A 16,329-nucleotide genomic window follows, 5' to 3' on the forward strand; every position below is an offset into this window, starting at 1 on the left:
ATTTAAAAGTCTAAAGGTTATTACCTGTCATTCAAAAGTTCTGATGCAATCTTTGGAGCAAGTGATATTTTGAGTAATTAGAAAGTAATTTGAAGAAAGAATGTAGTTCTAAAAAATTATAATTTAGTGAAAAGAGTTTTGGTTACGTGCTAAACAAAGTATTTTAAATATCACGGTTTCTAGTCATCTGGAATCTTGAGGGAGTTTTTTCCATTTAAAAAATGTCCTAATTTCTAGTCTCCACCCGGACTCCACCATGTTGGGTCTTGTGGGTCATGTGGCCACAGTCTCGGCCTCCGGGGCCTGGTGGGGACTCAGCCCTTCAGTGCCATTACCCCAAGCTCAGCGCTAACTGCGGGTTGCCCCTGCAGCATTCCAGCCTGCCAGAGACTATGCCACCCAAACACCTCCTCCACCAAAGGCAGGTGCCGCCACTGGGCGCATCATGGCTGTCATTGGTGTAGTGGTGGACGTCCAGTTTGATGAGAGACTACCACCCATCTTAACAGCTCTAGAGGTGCAAGGCAGGGAGACCAGGCTGGTTTTGGAGGTGGCTCAGCATTTGGGTGAGAGCACAGTAAGGACGATTGCCAGAGATGATACAGAAGCCTTGGTTAGAGGCCAGATAGTCCTGGATTCTGGTGCACCAGTCAAAGTTCCTGTTGGTCCTTAGACCTTGGGCGGAATTATGAATGTCATTGGAGAACCTATTGATGAGAGAGGCCCCATCAAAACCAAACAACTTGCTCCTATTCATGCCGAGGCTCTTGAATTCATGGAGATGAGTGTTGAGCAGGAAATTTTGGTTACTGGTATCAAGGTTGTGGATTTCCTGACTCCCTATGCCAAGTGTGTCAAAGTTGGGCTCTTTGGTGGTGTGGGAATTGGCAAAACTGTACTGATCATGGAGTTAATCAACAACGTTGCCAAAGTCCATGGTGGTTATTCTGTGTTTGCTGGTGTTGGTGAGAGAACCTGTGAGGGCAATGACTTGTACCATGAAATGGTTGAGTCTGGTGTTATCAACTTAAAAGATGCTGCCTCCAAGGTAGCACTGGTGTATGGTCAAATGAACAAACCTCCTGGCCCTCATGCTTGGGTTGCTCTGACTGGGCTGACTGTGGCTGAATACTTCCAAGACCGAGAAGGTCAAGATGTACTGCTGTTTATTGATAACATCTTCTGCCTCATCCAGGCTGGCTCAGAGGTGTCTGCTTCATTGGGAAGAATCCCTTCTGCTGTAGACTATCAGCCTACCCTGGCCACTGATATGGGTACCAGGCAGGAAAGAATCACCACCACCAAGACGGGATCTATCACTTCTGTACAGGCCATCTATGTGCCTGCTGATGACTTGACTGCCCCTGCCCCTGCCACTACTTTTGCCCATTTGGATGCTACTACTGTGCTGTCCTGTGCTATTGCTGAACTGGACATCTACCCAGCTGTGGACCCTCTAGACTCCACCTCTCGCATCATGGATCCCAACATTGTTGGCAGGGAGCATTATGATATTGCCCGTGGGGTGCAAAAGATCCTACAGGACTACAAATCCCTCCAGGACATCCTCGCCATCCTGGGTATGGATGAACTTTCTGAGGAAAACAAGTTGACTGTGTCTCATGCACAGAAAATACAGCATTTCTTGTCTCAGCCATTCCAGGTTGCTGAGGTCTTCACAGATTCTCTGGGGAAGCTGGTGCCCTTGAAGGAGACCATCAAAGGATTCCAGCAGATTTTGGCAGGTGAATATGACCATCTCTCAGAACAGGCCTTCTATATGATGGAGCCCATTGAAGAAGCTGTGGCAAAAGCCAATGAGCTGTCTGAGGAGCATTCCTGAGGGGATCCTAGCACTCTTCCTCCACGCTGTTGCCCTCCTTGTCCCTAGTCCAAAAATTTCAGTTTTCTCTGTAAGCCACATGAAAGCCGTGATTGAAGACATTGTGTTTTGTCTGAAGAGTATTTAGGGTTTACAATAAAATGTACATACCTCCAAAAAAAGGTCCTAATTTCTTTAAATTGAAATTCAAAAATTTGAACCTTGCTTTAAAAATACATAGATCCTTTACTAAAATATAATAAGTCTATGTTTCATAATGTAAGAGACAGAAATTCATCTACCTATCACATATATTACAGTATTATTTTAGTGTTGTCATTTCATGACATATTGAATATTGTAAATGTGCATTTTAAGAAGATGTTTGAGTTTATGGCCACCAACAAATTAACTCTTAGATTTTGATGGATAATGAGTCCACTTTTCCATGTCTTAAGGCAATTTGGCCACTCTAAGATTGAATATCAGATTAATCTGTGCTAAGTAACACATGTCTTTTTTAGCCATGCCACTGTTTGGAAAAGTAAATTTAGCGAGAGCATTGAATTTACCTTAATGTACTGAATAAAATAAAGCAATATTGATTGATCTTTTCCACTGATTCTAGGTTAAGATAAAATAATTTAAAAAACTTTCATGCTGGACTTTAATTTCCAGCGGGAAATATCTAAAGATATCTGGAGAAGATAAGCCACATTAGTTGTGGCTTCTACACCTGAGTCCAATAAAGGTGGAATAACACACGGAGAAATTATTGATGTGATAAGATAAGAAAATATATTAATTATGGCTTATCTAATCCATTTCACAATATTTTTAACTTAAATCCATATATCTAACTACTCATTATTTAAAGCCTCATTGGATGCTGAACTTTTCACGAACTGTTTTGGAGTATACATTTCCATTATTTGTATCACTGGTAACATTAGACACAGCGCCTATGTTAGATGGACTTCTTTTGAACCACTAAGGAGTCATTGTGTGTTCATACACTAAAAGACTCACAACATCAAAAAAGGGAGTAAATAGAACATAGTTTTTAAGTTGATAAATGTATTGCCACAATCATAAAACATTGATTCCTTAAACAGCTAAATTTACCACCAAAGGAAGACTAATAATGGGAAGAACCTGATATAAACATTTTTTTTTTCAGAAAGGGGTGGGTAAGAGATATGGGGAAAGGTATGTCTGGCAGGTGACTCTACTTATTTACCCTATTGCCACTTAGGATAAATAAGAGTTGGCACATGGTATCACTTGTTTATTAGTGCATTTTCCTATGCAATTTCTCCCAGTGCACTGAAGAACTTTAGTTGCAAGTAAACAATACACACACAAACTAACAAATAATGTGATATAAGTCCATTGACAATACCATTTCATTGAACTTTTGGGATATGTTGTTTTTCTCAGTTATAAAAATATTTGGTACTCTTACTATTGTAAAGTATTTATTTACATTAATTTACTTTTACAATTAAAACTACATGTTAAAAAATAGGCCCATATGACTTTATGCAAGAATGACTCGCCTTCTGAACATCCCTGGAAATAATGTCATTTTATGTAATCTGTGTGATCAGTCACTTTCCAGGCAGCAACAATCTGATCACCATATTCGGAGGGAGAAAATGTCGGCTCATGAAACACAAAAATCTTAGCCTTCAGTTAAAGCTATGGTTTCTGTGGGCAGCAGATTCAAAGCAGAAAAAAGATGGCGATAAAAATAGGTATTTAAAGAATGCTTAATAAAGGGCAGAGCACAGGTAAACCACAGGGATAGTGCAATACCTTGAGGCTTGTCACAGTAGCTTGTAACAGCTATGTGGTGAAGACTGACTGGAAGAAAATATGACTTCAAGCAAGAAAGAAAATCAGCCCAGAGTGACCCTAGTGGGAGATAATAGAAGGATTATGTACGCTGAATTCACTCTCCTGCTTTCCACTAAGCTGATAGTGTTGCCCACTGGATGTGCCAATCAGAAGCCTTTCAGACCACAGCACACGATACAGAAGAATGGAGAGTAAAACTGAAGAGGCAGATCAAAGGTATGCAGCACAGATTTTAATCTGGTATCTTTTCAGTCCTTTTTTCTGTGTGTAAGCTTGGGAAGTTATTCGCCCTTTCTAGATTGGAGCATTTTCCTCTTTTCAATAAGATCCCTTACAATTTTAAACTGTCATGATTCTCTGAAAACAAATTCGGAATCAGTTGTCTCTAAATATGCAGGGTTTTCTCTTACTTAATGGAATGTGATTTAAAGTCTCATAAGTATTTAAAGGTTTATTTTCAATTACTTCTAATTTTAATATGGTTTTATGAACCTATTACTCTTGGCAATTAATCCAGCCTTTAAGTACAAAGGATCTACAGTTAGAACTTTAGCCACTTAATATTGTCCTCCCTATAAAGAAATTCTTTTGAACATCAAGCCATTTCTGTTCTCTAATACATTTTGTTTTATAAGTAAAATTTTTCATCACCTTAAAAATATGCAACTTAAAATAATCTATTCTTGTATAATTTTAAAACCTAAATCCTGCATTATTCTAGTCTATTTTAGATTCTTTTACTTAGCATGTTAAATTTTTAAAACTATGAGTGAATATCTAATATTGTTTCTGTATTTTGAGTTAAGCAGATTTTGAGTTAGAAATTTTATATATTATTTCATTTAAACTTACACAAACCTCATATTACACAGATATTAGAAACTGATTTAACAGTTTTTGAGGAGTAGAGGTATTAAATCCCAGGTAAAATAGGTGGTAGGTGGTAAAACCAGGATTTGAGTACACAATCATTTCATTTCAAACCCGGGGCACTTCCTGAAATACATAAGATAGTATTTATATTCTTCTGCCACTTTCACTAATAATTTTTACTATACAGCGTATTTCTGTGTTCAGAGAAAATCACATGAGCATCTACGCTATGGTTAGATTTCAAGTTTAAAGTAGAACATCTGTTAAGTACAGAATTATGATGAGGTCCTTGTTCAGTAAGTTGTCTGTGTCTATAACCATGTGTTTCTGAGATCTAGAAAGTTCAAGTCAACACTCCAAACAAAATACACAAAAGCTGGTGTTTACATTCTAACTTTCACTGTTGACATATTTTCAGCTAAGGGCTTACGTTTGTTGATCCAAAAGAAGACAAATGAATAAAGTCAGTGCCCCATCTTATGGGATGTGCTTTCCTGTACAAAGGAAAGTACAGTGGGTAGGGGGGAGATTTCATTTCCAATAGTGGTAAAATAGCTTCTTGTGGAACAATTGTATCACTGAGAACAACTAGAAAGCATGGCAAAAGATACAAAATTTGTCCCACAACATCAGCAAAGTAGCAAGGTAGCCAGGATATAAAAGAAGGAAAGTACATTGAAATAGTCCTGACAGTTTTTATCTCTTCTCCTTTTAAAATTATTTGCTAAAAAAAATTTCCATTCATGTCATGTGGAACTGAGAGGCCAAAGAGTTGAACAAAACGAGGCACTTAATGAATAAGAAAGTGAACAGATTTTTGACAGTCTCAGGCTGATGAGACAAATATGGGAGATCAGGGAGTATCAAAGAGCAGAGGTCCTGGATAATACTCAAAATGTGCATTCAGACCCCTGCAAGTGTCACAACCTAAGAGGAAGGGTGAACCAGAAATACACCAGCTCTCACAGGGAGCTCTCACAGACAACTAAAAAACAACTTTAAATAAGCTCAATCCCCAGCTGTATTTGTCATTTTTTCCTACTCAAACTGTTATAATTGGTATTTAGTTAGAAAAGAGGAGCGAAAGAAACTAGACATTGAGCTTAATAAACTGGGAAACAAGAAGCCTGCTTGCCAGCCAGGAAGCGACAGTTTCACACCCCAGGAAATTACGGGGTTGCTCCGCCAAGGGGATAAACATTCCTCCCTCTCCCATCTAGTACCAGATTGTTGAGGGGCCCGGGAGAACGTGCTGGACCAAAGAGATCTAACAAAGGGGTGGACCCATCCAGAGTGCCAAAAGTTTGGGAAGTTGATTGGTTCTTTTGAAAAAATACCTGGTCTGTCCCAAGCCCAAGCAAATCTAACTCTAGGGGAACAAAGAAGCTCTCTTCTTGTGACTTGCACTTGCACGGTGCACTCACCTGTTCTCTCCATGGCCGTGGGGCCTTAGTAGCCACATGGCCCATGGTCATGCAACTCCACACACAGTCTCCAGGAGGGAGCCTGAATGGACTACAGCTGGAAACACACGCTAAGCTAGCTGAACGCTGGGCGGGACTGTACCTTAATATGGAGCATAAACTCTGGACAGTGGCCTTCGTCCCGCCCCTACTGAAGACAAGATTGGACTTTTCCTATGGCGAGACAACAGGCATGAAATACTGAGAGTCACGGGGAGGACCCCTTAATTGTGCATCCTCAGTAAACCATACCACAGAGCCACACCCTCCCACGCAGGCCCCAGGGGTTTCTTTTTCTTTAGACATTGCAGGAACCTCACTTCCACTGATAAAACTGCCTGCCATAGACGATAGCATGTTTTGTTTGTTTGTTTTGTTCTATTTCTGAGGAAAAATTACATCTCACAGAACCTCAGTTAATCTTTCATTTTTTTATATACAAGGACTAGAACGTAATGAAAAATAAAAAAATTAAAAATGCCAAAGGAGGACAAATGATAAAAACAATCAAAGGAACAATTATAAAAACAAATAATCCACCAGATAATCCACATATTGGAGCAATCATACATGATTTTAAAATAAGAAATAGATTGTTTTCCCAACAAGTGATGTCAAATTGATTGCATATCCATGTGCTGTTAATTTTAACCCCCACCATACATAAAATTAATTCAAATTTTGAAAGTATATCAGTAATACTTCTAGGAATTAACATCAGAGAACATCTTTACGACCTAAGAGTGAGGAAAGGACTCTTAAACAGGGCATCTAATACACTAAACATAAAAATAATTGAGAGCTCTTAGAACTCAATAATTAAAAGAAAAATAGTCTGATTGAAAAAGGCACACAGGAAAAACAAAAAAATGAGCAAAGGACATGAATAAATTTTTCTCTGAAGATTACAAATGCCAATAAACACATGAAAAAAATACTCTTTTTTTTACCACCATTTATGTGTCAAATAATAAAGCAAAGACGGTTCTCTTTTATTACATTATTTTTATTGTGTTTTTTCTATTACCATTTATCCCCTCATATCCTCTTCCATGTCCACCCCGCCCCCCCCCAATAACCACACTGTTGTCCTCGTTCGTGAGTTCTTTCTCTTTTTTTTCTTTTTTGCTCCATCTTTCCATTCCCCAACTATCCCTCTCCCCCCCAAGCTCCCCCCACCTCACCAGTTCCCCAGTGCCCACCCCCAGTGCCTTCAAGGAAATGAAAATCCAAGCTACAATGAAATACCACTTAACACCCACTGGGATAGTTATTGTCAAGGATGTGGAGACATTGTAAGCCTCATACAGAGTGGGAATGCAGAGTGGTGCAGCTGCCTTGGAGAACAGTTTGACGAGTCCTCAAAATGTTAAATATGGAGTTACGGTATGACCCAACATTTCTTCACCTAGGCATATTAAAATGAGAGCATGTGATCATACAACAACTTCATAATGAATATTCATAGAAGTATTGTTGGGAACCGCCCTGCCTGGTTTCAGAGGCTGTAACCCACCTTGGTTAAGGCTGAGTCAGAATTGGGACCATAAGCCATGAAGGAGACAAAGCTTATCTCCCTGGTGTGCCACCTTTGCCCATGTCACCTTGCTTGGCCCTGAGCTTGGCCAGTTAGCCAATGACGGGTAAGAATCCTCAAGGGAGGATCAACCTAAGACATGCATGGTCACGGAAGAGGCCCGCGGGGAAGGACTCGGGGGGCAGTGGAAAAAGGGGGTGATGGACCCTCACCCCTCGGCTTTGAAATAGCCTGAGTCCTCATTCTGTCTGCAAGAAGTCTCCTAATCTCTTGGCTGCCTTACTTCCCTTGCCTGATTTAAGCCTGAAGCAATAATAGAGGGCAGTGCAGTCCTGTGCTGGGAGGGGCGGATTCCCTGGGGAATCAGGCCTAAGGAAAAATACATACATTCCTGTGAAACCTACTTAATTTGTACCCTCAGCTTAAAAGATAAGGGTCCAGACCTGAGATGAGTCTGGCGCCTAAAGTTTTATGGCCCTCTAACTAATTGGCTGTAACTCAGAATAAGTCCTCAAAGTTCTCTGTAAATCATGTATTGTTTAACCCTTACTGGCTGACAATGATTGATGAGCTTAATCCGTATTCCTGTGTGAATGAACCTAATAAAAGCCCATGGAGGGAAAGGGCCCTTCTCCTTTGAGAGATCAGCCACCTCTCCTCCCCAAGCAGATCATGTCTTGGTAGTCTTATTCTTCATCCGTGGAGGACGGGGGCTGCGTTAAAGCTCCCTGACAAAGTATTACTTATAATAGCGAAAAAAGTAAAAACAAACTCAAATGTTGAATAAATGAATAAATAAAATGAAACATTTATATAATGGAATATTATTCAGCTTTAAAAAATAAGGTACTGATTCAAGATACCACATGAATGAAATTGAAAACATTATGCTAAATAAACTTGTCACGAAAGAACACATATTGTAGGAGTCCTTTTATATGAAAAGTGCATAATATGTAAATACACAGACAGAAAGGAGATTTCTTGTAGTCTAAGGCTGTTGAGGCCTGGCAGGAAATGCAGTCACTGCAAATCGATGTGGGGTTTATTTTGAGGGTGTTAACAATGTTTTAGAATTTGCCTTTGTGATGGTTACACAGCTCTGCTAATATACTAAAAGCTATTGAGTTATACCACACTTCAGTGTGTGAATTGTAGGGCATGTGAATTATATCTCAAAGCTGTGATAAATAGGAAGGTAGGTTGAAAAAGGGATAACAGATGTATAAGATTTAGATATATTAGATTATTTAAAAATAAGAAACTTCTGTTTATTAAAGAATTCCATTAAGACTGTTACAGTGCAAGTCCTAGAGTGGGAAAGATATTTTTAATACCTGTAGTCAAAAAAGATCTGATGTTTAGAATTTATTTATTTTTTGTTTGAGAAACAAAAGCCAAGTTTCTTTGTTCATTTCTTGCATTTGAAGTACTCCTAGATGACACCTTTTGCCTGAGACTCTGCCATAGTCCTTCACCACCACAGAGGCCTTCCCATTCTCCTAGTTTCTTACTGTCCTCAACCTTAATTAGGTTGGTTTGGTGATCAGCACAAAGTGCCTCCACCACTTGACACACACAGGCTTATCACAGTTGGATGCAAGCACACAAAGGTGGGCTTGGCGCTTGTCTAAGGCTTTGGCAGCTTCGTGAATTCCTCGGGCTGGGCTATTGTGGATAAGGGTGGTCTTCATCACCTGTTGTAAAGCAGTATTTAGATCCATTACACCTCCAGCAGCAATGCCTTCCTCAGCCATGGCAGTGGGTTATTGGTGGATCTGAATATTGAACACAGCCAAGCCTCCCCCTCCGCGCAGCTCTGTGGCAGCAGGGCAAGAACTGGAATATATTTAGAAAGAGCTACTAGTCAACCATACAACCTAAAGAAAAATGAACTTAAGACTTAAACTGACCATTATACAAAAGAGAATATCTGACATGGTTCACGAAACATATGAAAATGCATTCAATCTCAACAATCATCAGGGAAATAAACTGAAACCCAAATGAGATATATCAGAATGCAAACAAATTAAAAAGACTGACAATTCCTTGCGTAGATGGAGAGGTAGAGAGACTAGAATTCCCACCTGTCTAAACACGAGTTTAAAATCATGAAGTCGCTTGGCGCCACTTGGGGCAGTCTGTAATGAACCTGATAGACCCTCGGATCCAGCAGTTCCGGGAGGAAGGGGTGGTGAGTGCTGCACTGCAGAGAGAGTACACGTGATCACCAAAAAACAGCATGAGAATTTTCACAGCAGTGTCATTTGTAATAACATTGACTAGAAACAAACCAAATGTTTAACAACTCTAAAGCTGTACAAATTATAGCGTCATATAGAACACTACACTGCACTGAAAATTAGTGACCTACCACTGCTTGTAACACATGGATATATTTCATAAACACAAAACTGAGAGAAAGAAACCATATGCCAAATAGTGTATATAATTCCTTTATATTAAATTCAAAGATAGGTGTTAGAAATGAGGATTTCCCTGACTGAGTAGCTCAGTTGGTTAGTGTCCTCTTGATACGCCAAGTCTGTGGGTTCGATCTCTGGCCAAGGCACATAGAAGAAGCAACAAATGAATGCATAAATCAGTTCTGTGGAACAACAAATCAGTGTCTTCTCTTTCTGTCATCAATACATTTTTAAAAAAGTGAAGATAATGTTTACCTTTGACAAAGAGGAAAGTAGCAATTGGGAGAAAATATGATAAGAGCTTTTTGGATTTTAGTGATATGTTGCAAATGGCTTGCACCAAGTAACAAGAATTGATTGTTAAATGTTTTAATTTTACAAGCTGGTTGACATCAAATTGGTGCTCAAAATTGGCCATGCTGGGAGTATTCATGTCATGGAACTTCCGTTTTATTCAAGGGGTTTTTGTTTTGAGATGGTGCAGCTGGTTCTCTCACATATTTACCAGTATCATAGTGGTATAAGATGTGTTCACTGTGTTAACTTCACAAAGCTATGCTTATAGCTCTGTTGTGTGAACTTTATTTATGTTATGCTTCAAGAGATATTTCATATTTGAAGGAGGAAAAATAGAAGTCATTGTAATTTTAAACAAATATCCCTATAGTATTGATTAGTCCAAAGCCAGGGAAAATGGAGGAAAGCTAAGTAGGCAGCTCTGAAGGAGGCAATAGAGCCAAATCACTGATAAAAACATTGATTTCTTCTCTATTTTTACCATCTAGATTAAGGAGCATGATCTTTATGTGCTTACAGAGGTCAGACAGTTACTATAAAAGAGTAAACATAAAGTTTGTGAATTTATTCACGTTATAATATTCTGTACATTTTTGGTTATGTGCAATGATTCAATAATCATTGTTTTCTCTATTTTCCCTGAAAATCCCATACTTCTTGATATATCTGTAGTGTGATTATCAGGATATTGACCCCTAGTCAGACTGCCAAGGTTAGAACATAGGCTTTTGAGTTTTGGTTATGTGATCTTGAGCAAGTTATATAACTCTAACTTCTAGTTTCATTATTAACAACATGGGGAAAATGATCATACTCCATCAGTTATTCATTCAAAGCAATTATGGGGTAAGGGCCATGTGCCTGGGATGGTTTTGAAAGCAGAGAATGTAGGAAAATGTAAAATATACAAAGCTCCATGATCTAAAGTTGCTTCTACTGCAAGAGGGGACACAGAATTACTGATGTGCAAGTGAAATCTATATTGGCGATAACCATGGAGGAAAGGCAACTTCGGAAGGGAGATACGAGTTCCAGTGGCGTAGTATTAAATTAGGTGGTTAGTTTTCACTGTGAACATGACATTTAAGTTAAAATTGAATGAAGTGAGAGAGCGAGATGCAACTCTCTGTGGGAAAGTCATTATAGGCAAAGGGGTCTGGAAATGCCAAGGCCCTGAGGGACAATGATGCTTGAACTATTTGAGAAATAGCAAGAAGGCAGTGAAAAGGGGTGAGAAAGATAGGCCACCACATGGACTCTGATTTTCACTCTGAGTGAGGTGCAGGTATGCAGAGTTTCGAGCAGAATAGTAATATGATCTACCTTGGGTTTGATGGGATCAGCTCCCTTGTTGATAATAGATTCAAGAAATGAGGAGATGGAAATTGGAGGTTAGCATAAAAATGCGTGTGACACGTAATAGCTACTTGGTCCAGGCAAGTAACTCCATTTTGCATTTAGCAAAGTAGGTTTAATTTTTCTGGATTTTCTAATATTTAAGAAAAGCCAGATACCGAGGTTTTCCAATGATGAAATTCCCGATTTCCTAATATTGGATCAATTTCTCTTGTTCTCATTTTTAACATGTGAAGATTCACATGTGCAAAATCCATATCCACAGTTTTTACTAGAACCTGTGTCACTGGAATACTGCTTCTCACCCTCATGACTGCTCCTTGTACTCGGTCTCTTCTTCATAGACAGATGATGTCTCTCCTCATTCATTCTGGACCCTTTGATTTTGGCTTTCACTTTCTTGAACTGTGTTTTGAAATATGACAAATTATTTGAGAAATATTCCTCTGTAGAAGAGACAAATAGGAAACTGACTAGTGTTTTTCCAGCCCCAAAGAGCTACTTTTGGCAATACTTTTCTTTGATATTTATGTCAAAATATGAGAGGTTAGTAATTGACAAAAGAAGGAGATGAATAAAAAACACTCTTCAGTTTCTATTTAATATTAGGAGAAAAAGGCAACAATATATATTGGTTCTGAACCACATATAGTGTCTATAAAATGCAAATTGAGGAATATATTCTGAATGTTATTGAAATATCCATCTACATTTCTATATAAAGAGTGCGTATTTATTTTAAAATCTAGAAATCATCACTTCTGTACTTTCCGATGAGAGAATTTTCAAAGCGATGCAGTAAATGCTGCAATATTATTCAGAATTAATAGGAAGAGTAATTGGCTTAGAATTCTATTTAAATAGTTCTGTAGGACAGTATATCACAAGTAAAGTTCATAATTCATATATATATATATATATATATATATATATATATATATATATATATAACTGGTTCTTCTTTTCATTGGTGCTGATAACAAAAACTCAATAATCAAAAGATAGATTAAAAGAGTGGGGAAAAGGAGTCCTAGATAATTCTCCTCTCAGTAATGGGTAAGTAAGTTGCATGTGAATACGTAAATGCAATCAGGGATTTTATACTTCATTCCGAAACTCTGGAAATTGGGTTACAAAATGCAAAATATTATGCTAAAATAGAAGTTATCTTCCATAATGCTTTGTAAAGGAAGGTTCTGAATTTGAAAATGTTGGAGTTATTATAACTCATATCGGTACTTTGAGTCCTAACGAACAGATCATACTTCTATTTCTGTTCCTTCTTAAGAGCTTCCTGCATTTTTCACATCTTTGGCAATTTAGGATTTCTCTGTTCTTGCCAGAGCTAGCTGAGGAAACTTCAGGCCAAACTAGAAATATGGGATAGAGTTACTTGCTTATTTATTTGGTACTAAATTGGTTGAATTCTATCATGTTCTATATGCAAAGCTTATGGAAGGTTCTGTGGGTGGTGGTTGACAAGATGAACCTCACAGAGAGGAGCATCCATTGTCTAATTAGGAGGCCGTTAACATGTCTGGTCATGAAGAGACTATTCTATAAAAAAGACAGTTTTTTTCTAGTGAGCGATGGTTATTGAGAAGAATTTAAGACTGTATTATGATTCATGCTATTTATTGGGCCCTAATTAAATGGTAGGCACTCAGTGTTATCTAAGAGGATAATTAGATGGTCAATGCAGACAAAGCTCATGGGGCTCACATTGTACAGGGGAACCTTGTGTACACATGCACACTCACGTGCAGTGGTGTGTACGGTGCTTGCACAGGTGCATATGCACAAATGATAGAGGTTGTATTTAGGTCTGACTGCCTATTCATAGTTCAAATGTTTATTCTAGTTTGAAGTTCAAGCCATTATTTTCAGGGATTTGAGGAGGGGGAAAGCAGAGAGAGAATTTCTAATATGTACCCCAACAGGGCACTCTGTGATCACTCTGATTCCTACTTCAAAATTGTCCCCACAGCAAGGAGCAGGAAATCTTTCTGGATTCAACTTAAATCCCAATGATATTTGAAAATTGACAGCAACAGCATTTAAAAAACAATACATTTAAAAATAGTATCACTTACTGAGTACTTAGTGTGAGTCAGGTATATATACTGTGTCATTTAGTTCTTAAAACATCTATTATGGAACATAGCATATCCTTATTTCACCAAAGAAGGGACTATTTCTCAGAGAGGTACATGCTAAGGGATGGAACTGGGCATTAGGTCCATGTCTATTTGCTTCAAAGTCTACAGACTGTGACCCTTTGAGCCTGAGAAGAAAGATGACATGTGGATGAAAACAAATACACACGCAGTTGTTTTGTGTTGGTTGAAGAGAGAATATGAGTGTGATTTTGTATGGTTTGTTTGTGGCGAAAATGGAAGCAGAAGCAGCACTTTTGAAAGGCTGATTCTAGTATAGTCAACTTTTGCTGTTTTACTTTCTCTCATCGGTGTCCTGAGGCCATGATTCTAGGTTTTATATCAATATCAAAAATCTAACTACTTACACCTTGCAGAGTTTGAAGATTTGTAAGAAAAAATTATTTTCAGTTTTTGATTTATAACCACTCTGAAAATGTTTATCATTGATTATTGAATATCCTTGAACTCATTATAACACCTATATGTCACATGGCATAAATAGTCCCACTGTATTTAATGAGAATTAGTTATAAAAGCTAATTTTTTCACAATCAAGTATCTTTTTAAAAAAATGTTTCATTTATTTATTTTTAGAGAGAGGGGAAGGGAGGGAGAAAGAGAGGAAGAGAAACATCGATGTGCGAGAGATACACTGATCAGTTGTCTCTCACATGCCCCAAATGGGGATCTGGCCAGCAACCCAGGCATGTGCCCTGACTGGGAACTGAACCAACAACCTTTTAGTTTGCAGTCTGGTGCTCAATCCATTGAACCACACCAGCCAAGGCATAATCAATTATCTTGTAGCAATTACACACAAGAATAATAACTCTGGGCATTCACTTCATGAAAATGAATTATGCTACAATTCAGATTCATATACACACATATACACATACATATATACATATATAATGAGAAGCAAAACATAGATGTTGGCCAAATTTATATAACTGAAAGTCTGGAAAGAATTTGAGAATTGTTTTTATAATCCTGGGACACAGATAAATTTAATACTTTATCTTTTCAAGTTTGAGAAACTGTTAATATCTTAGAATATAAATTATGAAGCATCAATTCCCATGTTTATGGAATTCTTGGTGAGTCTACTATGATGCTCTTTGTGGCTAACAAACTTGACTGCTTTTATATGATACTAATTACCGTTCCAAGGAAATAGTACTTGAAAACATCACTACCTACTGTACTCTTACATGGCTTCTTTAATTATACTACATTTAGAATCATGGGAACTATTGTTTAAATGTCCCAACACTTTCCTTGTGTTTAACAATCTGCCAAGTTTTTCTTCCACACTTGTTATTACTGTACATTTATAAATGCTTTATATGTATCAAAACTACATATATGGTATATGGATGTATGATATTTCCTTTGTATATATCATAACATAATTATTACTGAAAATGTATTGTTATGCATTCTAGGCTAATAAATGAACAATTCTAATATAACAAGCTTATGATGTTTCAAAATAAAGTGAAATATACTTTTTCAACTTTTTAGTCATTTATTATTGTACTATTACAGTTGCCTCTATTTTTCCCCCTTTGCCCTCCTCTGCCCATCCCACCCCTGCTCCCACAGTCAATCCCCACATTGCTGTCTATGTCCATGGGCCATTCACACATGCTCTTTAGTCCCTTCCACTTCTTTCCACCATTCCCCACCCCCTTCCCTCTGGCCACTTTCAACTGTTCTATGTTTCCACACCTGTGGTTCTACTTTATACACTAGTTTATATTGTTCATTAGATCTTATAGGTGAGATCACATGGTATATGCCTTCTATTGACTGGCTTATTTCACTTAGTATGATATTCTCCAGTTCTGTCCATGTTGTCACAAAATGTAGGAGTCCTTCTTTCTTTCTGCTGTGTACTATTCCATTGTGTAAATGTATCACAATTTTTTGATCCACTCATTTACTGATGGAAATTTAGGTTTCTTTTAGCATTTGGCTATTGTAAAAAAACACTGCTATGAACAGCGGGGAGCATAAGTTCTTTGGAGTTGGTGACTTGGGATTCTTGGGGTATATTCCCAGCAGCAGAATCACTGGGTCAAAAGGCAGTTCCATTTTTAGTTTTTTAAGGAAATTCCATACTGTTTCCACAGTAGTTGCATCAGGCTGCATTTCCACCAAAGTGCATTAGGGTTTCATTTTCTCTGCATCCTTCTTTTATTTATTTCTTTTGTAAGTTCCTTCCAGGTAGTGGGAGTCACTTTGTCTTACTAAATGAGAGTGGTTTTCCATCATTTAATGTTGAGACAATTGCCTATTCACATCAATTTGGCCACACAGATGGATTAAAGTGAAACAAATTCTTTCTTTTCATCTGTACTCTAACCAGGTATTTAGATAGGGTCTAGAACCAAAATTTGTGACATTTCATTCAACACTTTCTGCTTCTTGTTTTCCATTAAAACATGAATAATTTATGTTTCGCACTTAAAATTTTCTTGTTCAGTACAAATAATTTTGCTTTGTACATTGCAAGCAACATAAAAAG

At 37.9% G+C, this 16,329-nt stretch overlaps 2 pseudogenes; one reads left to right on the forward strand and one right to left on the reverse strand.

Annotated features, from left to right (window-relative positions):
- Positions 1-256: 256 nt before the first annotated feature.
- On the forward strand, positions 257-1,843 carry LOC112322267 (ATP synthase subunit beta, mitochondrial pseudogene; annotated as a pseudogene).
- A 7,123-nt stretch (positions 1,844-8,966) lies between these two features.
- Positions 8,967-9,312, reverse strand: LOC112322298 (small ribosomal subunit protein eS12-like; annotated as a pseudogene).
- Between the last annotated feature and the right edge of the window lie 7,017 nt (positions 9,313-16,329).

The sequence above is a fragment of the Desmodus rotundus genome, chromosome 2 (genome assembly GCF_022682495.2).
Source record: "Desmodus rotundus isolate HL8 chromosome 2, HLdesRot8A.1, whole genome shotgun sequence".
Classification (NCBI taxonomy): Eukaryota; Metazoa; Chordata; class Mammalia; order Chiroptera; family Phyllostomidae; genus Desmodus; species Desmodus rotundus.